Source organism: Rhinopithecus roxellana, chromosome 20 (genome assembly GCF_007565055.1).
Source record: "Rhinopithecus roxellana isolate Shanxi Qingling chromosome 20, ASM756505v1, whole genome shotgun sequence".
In the NCBI taxonomy this organism is placed as follows: Eukaryota; Metazoa; Chordata; class Mammalia; order Primates; family Cercopithecidae; genus Rhinopithecus; species Rhinopithecus roxellana.
This window is the reverse complement of record NC_044568.1, coordinates 26,345,541-26,354,104: the sequence shown is the minus strand read 5'-3', so window position 1 is coordinate 26,354,104 and position 8,564 is coordinate 26,345,541. Positions and strand designations below refer to the sequence as shown.

Below are 8,564 nucleotides of genomic sequence, written 5' to 3'. Positions count from 1 at the left end.
GAACATGAGATCTGGAGAGGACAAAACATCCAAGCCGCATCCAGCACTCAAGGATTATATGCCCTCTTTCCTTTGTACCACTTATCACAATTGTAAGTAACACTCAGGCCACTGTATGTTTAATGTCTGTCTCACCCACTGCACTATAAATGGCCTCAGGGAAGGTCAATGTCTGTCTGCTGTTAAAGTAATTTAACTATACTTAAATAAAGTATGGCTTAATTGTTGTAACCCAGCATTTAATATCTGATGCATACTAATACCAGTGAATGCTTGTTCACAAATATATGAATGAATAGAGAAAGAACCCATGAGGGCATTGACACCTGCTTCATTCATTTGCTATTCCAGCTGTGGCATATGCCAGGTCCTGTTTCAGGTCCAGAGATGGAGAAGTGATTTGCACCCCACTGTCCCATCCTCCTGGAGCTGGTGGCTTGCTCAGGATCAAATCCAGCCTGCATCTCATGTAACCAAATGAAATTGTCAATAATGAGCTGCTTTTGACCAATAAAAATGGCAATTTCATATGGTTCATCCCAATCCAAAACATATGAAAGCTCTGTTTGAAGCCGGGAGCCCACCTATTATTCAGCGTTTCCCTATCTTCGCAGCGTCTTTCTAGCCCCCAGTGCACATTCATAGAATTCTAGAATATAAAAATCTCTGGATAGAATATCCTCCAAGTCCTAAAATTCTATATCCCTGAATCAAGCTGTCATGCAGGACTCTCAGGCACTATAATACGTGGACTAGAACATCTGAGGGCAAGTCCCCTTCCCCCAAAGCTGACCTTGGCACCTGATGCATCTGGGAACCCCAAAGCGGGGGTCCCAGGCCCCAGGCCCTGCACACGCTGCCGCGTGCAGTGTCTTCTACCGGGCCTGTGCCCATGGCATTGATCCCTCTGCTAACTAGATGAGAAATTGCAGCAGGCTTTCCTTGCATGGCTTTTCCATGCATCTCTGTCAAAGCTGGTTTACATTCTGGGATTGAACTAATTTGTTTCCGTTTGCTCCTGGCTGCAGGCTTCAGGCAGCTCAGCTTTGTTGTCCTGGGTTTGCAACTTGCCAACCTCCCTCCTCTTGCCTTTCCCCTCCCCAGCTAACCACATCTGAGGGCAAAAAGGATTAGCAAGCTCAGTGTGATGTGATTCTGGCACTTGTAGCCTGGATTCTTCTGCTACCGCAGAGAGCTGGGGGTGGGGAGAGTGATGACTTAGTTGCCGCATGGAAGAAAGAGGTGGGGAGAATGAACCTTCAGTGCCCACTTGGGTGCTGCACAGCTGGGAACATCCCCACTCTGACAGCTAGCAAATACAAATGACCACAGCGATGATGCTGATTGCAGTTAATGTTTTCTGAGAATTAGGCGCTAGCCCCATGCTAATTCCTTTTCATGCATTTCAGACTGTTCTTTCCATAATCTCTCTCAATGACAAGAACTGTTATTTTGTCCATTTTGTAGATGAAGAAACCAGAACCCAAAAGGGGAAATAATTCATCCAAGATCACTCACTAGGATTCAAGCTTTAATACCTGATGTGTCTGAATCAAGAATTCATATCCTTACAACTGCTCCATATCCCCCTACTCCCCAAATCTTGATGCTTACAGGTATCTACTGAACAATAAACATCTTCCCTGAGCCTGAAAATGGTGGAGATGACATGTGGATTTGTGGAAATTGAAGCGGAGACACCCCTTTGGGGAAATAAGAGACGGCATTTGAGGCACTTGCATTCCTCCAGCTGTCCCCTCTATGGTATGTTTTAAATTTAAAGTGGCAAATGAGGAAGATGCTTCCTCAGGGGTTCCCCAAAGGCCTGGATATTGGCCGACAAGAGGGCCAATTTTCTCACTGACATTCTTCTTCTTAATAGAATAAGTCATTTCAGCTATAAAAATATTTATTTTTAACCCCACATGGGACTGTCTACAAACTATTTTCATTTTGAGTATAAAACAGTCAAACCTGTAACTATTTGCTTTTTTTCAGAGTTGGTCTGCAAAACATCTGCTAATTATTTTCCAAAGCTGAATCTATGCAAACTCTACAACCCAACAATTCCACTCCTGGTGTTACCAGTGGAGGATCTTGACTACCTGTCATCCAAATTCTTGGTGTTTTGAACAAAAAATTGGACAAAACGCACAAAGAAAGCAATGACGCAATGAAAGTACAGATATCTGTAAACAAAAATTCACTCCACAGAGTGGGAGCTGGCTTGAGCAAGTGGCTCAAGATCGTTAGTTACAGAATTTTCTGGAGTTTACCCTCCAGAGGTTTCCCGTTGGTTATTTGGTTACACTCTGTGTAAAAGAAGATTTGGCCTGCAGCCATTCTGATTGGTTACAGAAGGTCACAGAAGGTAACCAATCAGAGGGTGAAGTGAAGCAAAGTTATACATTAAGACTTGGCCCCATGACCAGTCTGATTGGTTGAGGGAGGGGAACAATTATAGGTACTTTTCAGTTTTCATCTGCAAGACAGTGCAAAGGGAATAGCCTCTGATCCTTTTGTTACTTGGGTATAGAAAGCTGGGGTTTTCCTTTGGATTCAGTTCTAGGAAGTCAGCACAAATCAGCATTAGGTTCCCTGTCTCCAGACTCTATTCTGCCTCAATGGGTAAATACCAGATAGAAATGAGCGTGTGTTCAACTAAGAGAGACCTTCAGAGCGGTGCTTACAGCCCCAAATCAGAAACAATGCAAAGGCCCTGGGCGGGGAAGTAAATGATGGTAGAGTCACATGGTGGACTACTGCGCTGCAATGAGAAGGAACAATCTTCAGACCAATCTAGGGACATGGAAGGATCTCACACCCACGATGTTGACTGAGCAGAAAGAGTAGGACAAAGATATGTGCATCCTGTATGATTTGATGCTTGTGATGTTTAAAAACAGGCTAACTCTAACCCTAACCCTCTGCTCACTAATGCTTTTTGTTTGTTTGTTTGTTTGTTTGTTTGTTTGTTTGAGACAGGGTTTTGCTCTGTTGCCCAGGCTGGAGTGCCATGGTGCAATCTTGGCTCGCTACGACTTCTGCCTCCCAAGCTCAGGTGATCCTCCCACCTCAGCTTCCCAAGTAGCTAGGACTACAGGGGTGCACCACCGTGTCCAGCTAATTTTTTTGTTTTAGTAGCGATAGAGTTTGCTCCTGTTGCCCAGGCTACTAATGTGTTTTTAATTATCTTTCTTTTCCCTGCCTTGCCTCCCCATCCCTCTTCCTCACCTGTGCTTCCTGGAATGACCTCCCAGGTAATGTCCCTGCACCAGCTCTTGTCTCAGAGTCTGCTTGTGGGGCCTCGGGAACTGAGACAGTGCACAATTTATGTCTTTGGTATGTCAGTGATTCATCATTGGTGGCTCCATCTAGCACCTCCATGCGCCTGGGGACTTTGTCTTGTTCACTGATGTGTCCCAAGTGCCTGGAACAGTGCCAGGCAGATTATTGACACTCAATAAGTACTCCTTAGATGTTGAAGAAAATATGCAGACATAGCCAGGAGGCCAAGATCTAGAAAGCATCAAGCTGCCCAGAGGCTGTTTCACTCAAACAAAAGGGAACAGGGTCATGTTGATGGAGGCCTGTGAGGTGTGTGTGAGTGTGTGTGTGTATGTATATACACACATATATATATTCTGATCTCACAGTGGCTCTTACAATAGTTATTGTCTTAACAACACAGATAGGGTAACTGCTTAGTTCTTCGCTATGTTGAAGCTTAGTAAAGACAGAGCATGTCTGTCTGATTTCTGCTGTAGTTCCAGGGCTTAGCACCTAGTCAGGCCATAGTAGGGGCTCAACAGATATTTGCTAAGTAAATAAATGAGTGAGTTCAAACATCTTGCCCAAAGTCACGGCTGGGAAGTGTTGGAGCTTAGATTTGCACCCAGTTTAGTTTGAGTTCAAAGCCCAAGTTCTCTGGCTCTTCCAGGCTGCTGCTCCAGTGTGGATACACACAGACTCTTTAACTGCTGTCCTTGTCTCCACTGACTTGCTCACGAGCTATTCAGATGAAAAGGCCTATTATTTAAAAATACAAAAGAAAAATCTTCAATGACTGGGTTTTATAAAGAAAATTTTGTAAAGTTATATGTATATATCTATAAAATGTATATATGTTATATAAGGTTTTATAAAGAAAGTGTTATAAAGACAACTTCTTCTTGTACGGTGGGCCCAACCAGAATGCGGCCAAAGGGTGGACCCCATGACTCTCTTGCCCTTGGTCTTTAAACTCCTGATGGGTATCAGTGAAACTCATCAAACCCTTGACCTGGATCAACAGACAAAGAAAACGGTGCCTAGCTAGGTGATCTGCAGTCCAGCTTTGCATTCTGGTTTAAATCCACAGATTTAAACAAATGGGACTTAAGAAGGATGGGCAGGCTGGGCACAGTGGCTCATACCTGTAATCTCGCACTTTGGGAGGCCAAGGCAAGCAGATCGCCTGAGGTCAGGAGTTCCAGACCAGCCTGGCCAACATGGTAAAACCCCATCTCTACTAAAAATATAAAAAAATTAGCCAGGCATGGTGGCGGGTGCCTGTAATCCCAGCTACTTGGGAAGCTGAGGCAGGAGAATTGCTTGAACCCAGGAGGTGGACACTGCAGTGAGCTGAGATCATGCCACTGCACTCCAGCCTGGGTGGGTGACCAAGCTAAAGAAAAAGAAAGAAGGATGGACAGAGGGCAGTGATGGGGATCTCACTGGCCAGAGACATCTCTCTAGTGCTCTATACTCACTTCACTCTGTTCCAAACTCCCTCAATTGTTCAAAGAGTTGGGCAATAACAGATTTGAGTGGGCACTGGCCACCCATGGCTTGTGCTCTCCAGAGTCAGTAAATGCACCTGACACAATTGGCTGTGACCTACGAGTGTGGCGTTATATAGGTAGAAAAAATGTTTTTCCTAGGGCTGTGAGCAGAGCCAGCTCATGCTAGGGGACTAAGCTGAGTGTAGCAGGATGTTGGACAACATCTTCAAATTATGTTTTTGTGTTCAGATATGGTTTTCTAGGTTCATACGGTCAGAATAACATCCCTGGGCGTGAGAGACCTCATGGTGGCAATGAGAAGTGTTTTGAGGGAACGTGAGATTGGAAATGGGGAAGACAGTTAAAAATTAAGTGACAAAACAAAAGTGCCTAAGAGAAGGGAGCAAGATGTTAAGCAGACATGTTGGGAAATGAAGGAAGTATGAGTGGGAGGGCAGATCTGCTAGAGAGAATCCCGTGAGCAAGTGAGGAGATGGCCTAAGCCCATGGGGAAGCAGGGGAGGGGTCCTGAGAACCCTCAGCTATTGCATATTCTCAGTCTTTGCCTACCAGGTGATGTTCCCTCCTCTCGGGTGAACGCTGCGTGCTGGAATGCCCTCTCTGGCCTGATTTTTTGCAAAGGCCCCTGTCCTGAGATGGGCTCTCTTTACATCCTGGTTCCCATCAGAGCTCCCCGTCCCCTCTGTATCTTGCTTGCTGTGTCACTCAGGGTCTGCTGAGGGTGACACTTATACCATGGGGGGGTCCAGGGAACTCCAAATCAGCCAAGAAACCAGAATAGGCATGGATCAGCCAGCTACTTTCCTGTGCTGTCTGGTCTAGCTGAATTCAAGTACATCTGAGGAAGAGAATTGGAATCTTGGAAGGGAACACCCCATGCTTCTCCCGTCTCCCACTGGTCAGGGATGTACCAGTGCACTCCACTCCCAATCCTATACAGACACACAAGGGACTCTATCCCCAAGCCCACATGGCATCTTGTATATGCACACATGCTCACGTATTGCACTAGCATCTTCAACTCCACCCTGCTTTCTGTGCTGGGAGGCTCAGCTGTGGCAACTACATCCACAGGTACCTCTGCCTTCTGGCTTCCAGGTTGGTTTGGACAATTAGAAACTGGAAGGACTCAGATGGTTCCTAAAATTCTCCAAATCAGCAGAAGTAGGGTGCCTGGAGTCAGAAGTGATTCTAAAAATCAGAGTACTCTTGAAGGACACAGACATTCCATAGTCTGACCCACTCTTAGCTAGATTATAAGAAGCAGAGGGACTCTACTGCCCTACTGATATCTGTACTGAAATTTTAAGCACCCATTAATCTGTCTATATAGTAAAAGTGGCCAAGACATCCTCAGGATACTTCCTTTTTAGGTTTATGTCTATTCATCAGAAACCAAGAAAAGATGTATTATATCGGGGGTAGATATACAGGGAATGGCTACATTATTTATGGAAAGTGTGTGGGAGGTTGGTAATTACCTGGTTGCCTCCTTTTACGACTTCCCTAAGTCACTAGACCGTGGACTTCCTCCAGCTGGGACAAGCCATTGTCTGTCCCTGCACAGAGCTGTTGACCAGCAGTCATGTGCTCATGAGTAACACCGCTGTCGGCAACAGCTCATTCCTATCACTCCAGCCAATAACTAGGATAATGGAGGACACAAAGAGGTATAATGCTTTGGAATATAATAAGAAAACATTTCTATGGAGAGAGGCTTGCCTGTTATCCTTATGCTGATAATTGGTTCTCCCCTGGCCCTTACATTTAAGTGAGTACTTCATATTTATGGCTATAGTTGTCCAGTCATTTACTGCATTGTCTCACCCAGAAGCCACTGGAGCACTGGAAGCAACTACACAGAAAAAGAGAAAGTAGCTTTGTTGAGCTCTACTCTGTGACAAGATTAAAGTTCGGACAATTAGGTTTTTTTTTTAAATCTTCATAATGACCCATTCGTGGAATAGGCCTTGGCAGAATTTCCGTCTGACAGCAGAGAAAACTGAGTTCAGAGAGGTTATGCAACTCATCTAAGGTCCCCCAAGTTAGGCCAGCATTGGAATTCACCCAGGCCCCTGGAAATCTCTGCTGCTGTCAGACATTGGTGCCAGTGGCTGATGACAACAGCAGGAATTGATACAAATGTTTAGTGAAAAAATGAGGACAGTTTGTCCTGTGATGTAGAAAATAGTTTTCTCCACCCCAATTGAAAACGTTGTCAACAGCTTAGTAAATGTGGCTGATGTTTGACTCCTGTTCGCAGGGTTTTCCAGAGAAATGAAAACCAGTACAGGAACTGGCTCACATGATTACAGAGGCTGGGAAGTCCCACAACCTGCCACCTGTGCCACTGGCACGCTGGAGAAGCAGGACATTTCGTGGTACAGTTTGTCCAAGTCTGCAGGCTTCAGAAACAAGGGTGGGAGTGGGGAGGGGCTGACAGTGTCAGTTCCCATCTGAGTGGGACCCGGAACCGGAGTGCTGAACTCTGAGGCAGGAGAAGTTGGGTGTCCGAGCTTAAGCAGAGAAAAACTCACCTTTCCTCTGCCTTTTTGTCTCTCTGGCCCTCCGGTGAATTGGGTGATGCCCACCTGCATGGTGAAGGCCATCTGCTTTACTCTGTCCACCAACCCAAATGTGGATCTCTTCCAGAAACACCCGCACAGACTTTAAGGGATGCCCAGAAATAACGTTTCATCAGCTATGTGGGCATCCCTTAGCCCAGTCAAGTTGACATAAAATTAACCTTCACAACCCCCAAATCACAGTGAAATAATGTGAGACCCAGATAAAAATATGCAGCTAATTTTTAAAAATTTGAATTGCTGACTTCTGCAGCCAGTGGAAGCCTCGTAGGTCCTCAGGTATTCGCTTCCTCCTCAGCTCTGGGATGAACAGCCAGAAGACACTCTACTGCTTCCTCTGTCCCAATCTGGCTGGGAAGTCTCTTTCCCACTATCCCAAGCCAGCTGACCTGGGGACTGGTGTGGCAGCTGTAGCTTAGGAGAACTGAGATGCAGAAGCCCACCCCATCAAGAAAGCCAGGGCCAGGAAGGATAAGCCCAGCATGCTGTCCTCCTCACTGCTGAGCACTGAGCACTTGGTTCACATCTAAAGGGGAAGGTCAGGGCTCTTCCCAGACTCATGGCCCAACACAGACTCATGGTCCACAACTACCCATGTGTTTTGGTGAGAGTTGGAAGAAGTACCTTAGTGCAGTTCAGGAAAAAGTATTTTATAAAGCTAATGGGATTTGTGCAGAATAAAGCAGACATTACATTGTTTATTCACCCCCACACCAAGTTTTCAGAACCTAGACCCATATGTGTGACATAAGAGATATGAAGGCTCTCATTGCCAGACAGGATCCATATCATGGACCTAGTCAAGCTCACAGGCTCTGCTTTCATGTGCAAAGACCTGTTCTACCTCCGCCCAGTTCAGAAAATGTTTAAAAATTGTTGAATGCAGACATAGATGGTTTTGTTCACCCTCAGCATGGAGATTTATCTGGATGGGCCAAACAAGTGGTTCTTCTACTCAATGCGGTCTCACTATTCTGGCCCATCAAGCCAGTTCTTATAAGGAGAGAGGCTGGGAGCAACTCACTGACATAGTTGTGTCCTGGCTAAATCAGAACTCAGACCGGCTTGTCTTCTTGCTCTGGGGCTCTTATGCTCAGAAGAAGGGCAGTGCCATGGATAGGAAATAGCACCACATTCTGCAGCTGGCTCAACCCTCCCTGTTGTCTGCGTATAGAGGTTCTTTGGATGTAGACAC

The 8,564-nt window shown here is 45.7% G+C and overlaps 1 pseudogene; it reads left to right on the top strand.

Moving 5' to 3' along the window:
• The first annotated feature begins 1,655 nt into the window (after positions 1-1,655).
• Positions 1,656-8,564, top strand: part of LOC115895179 — a 7,626-nt pseudogene continuing 717 nt past the window's right edge.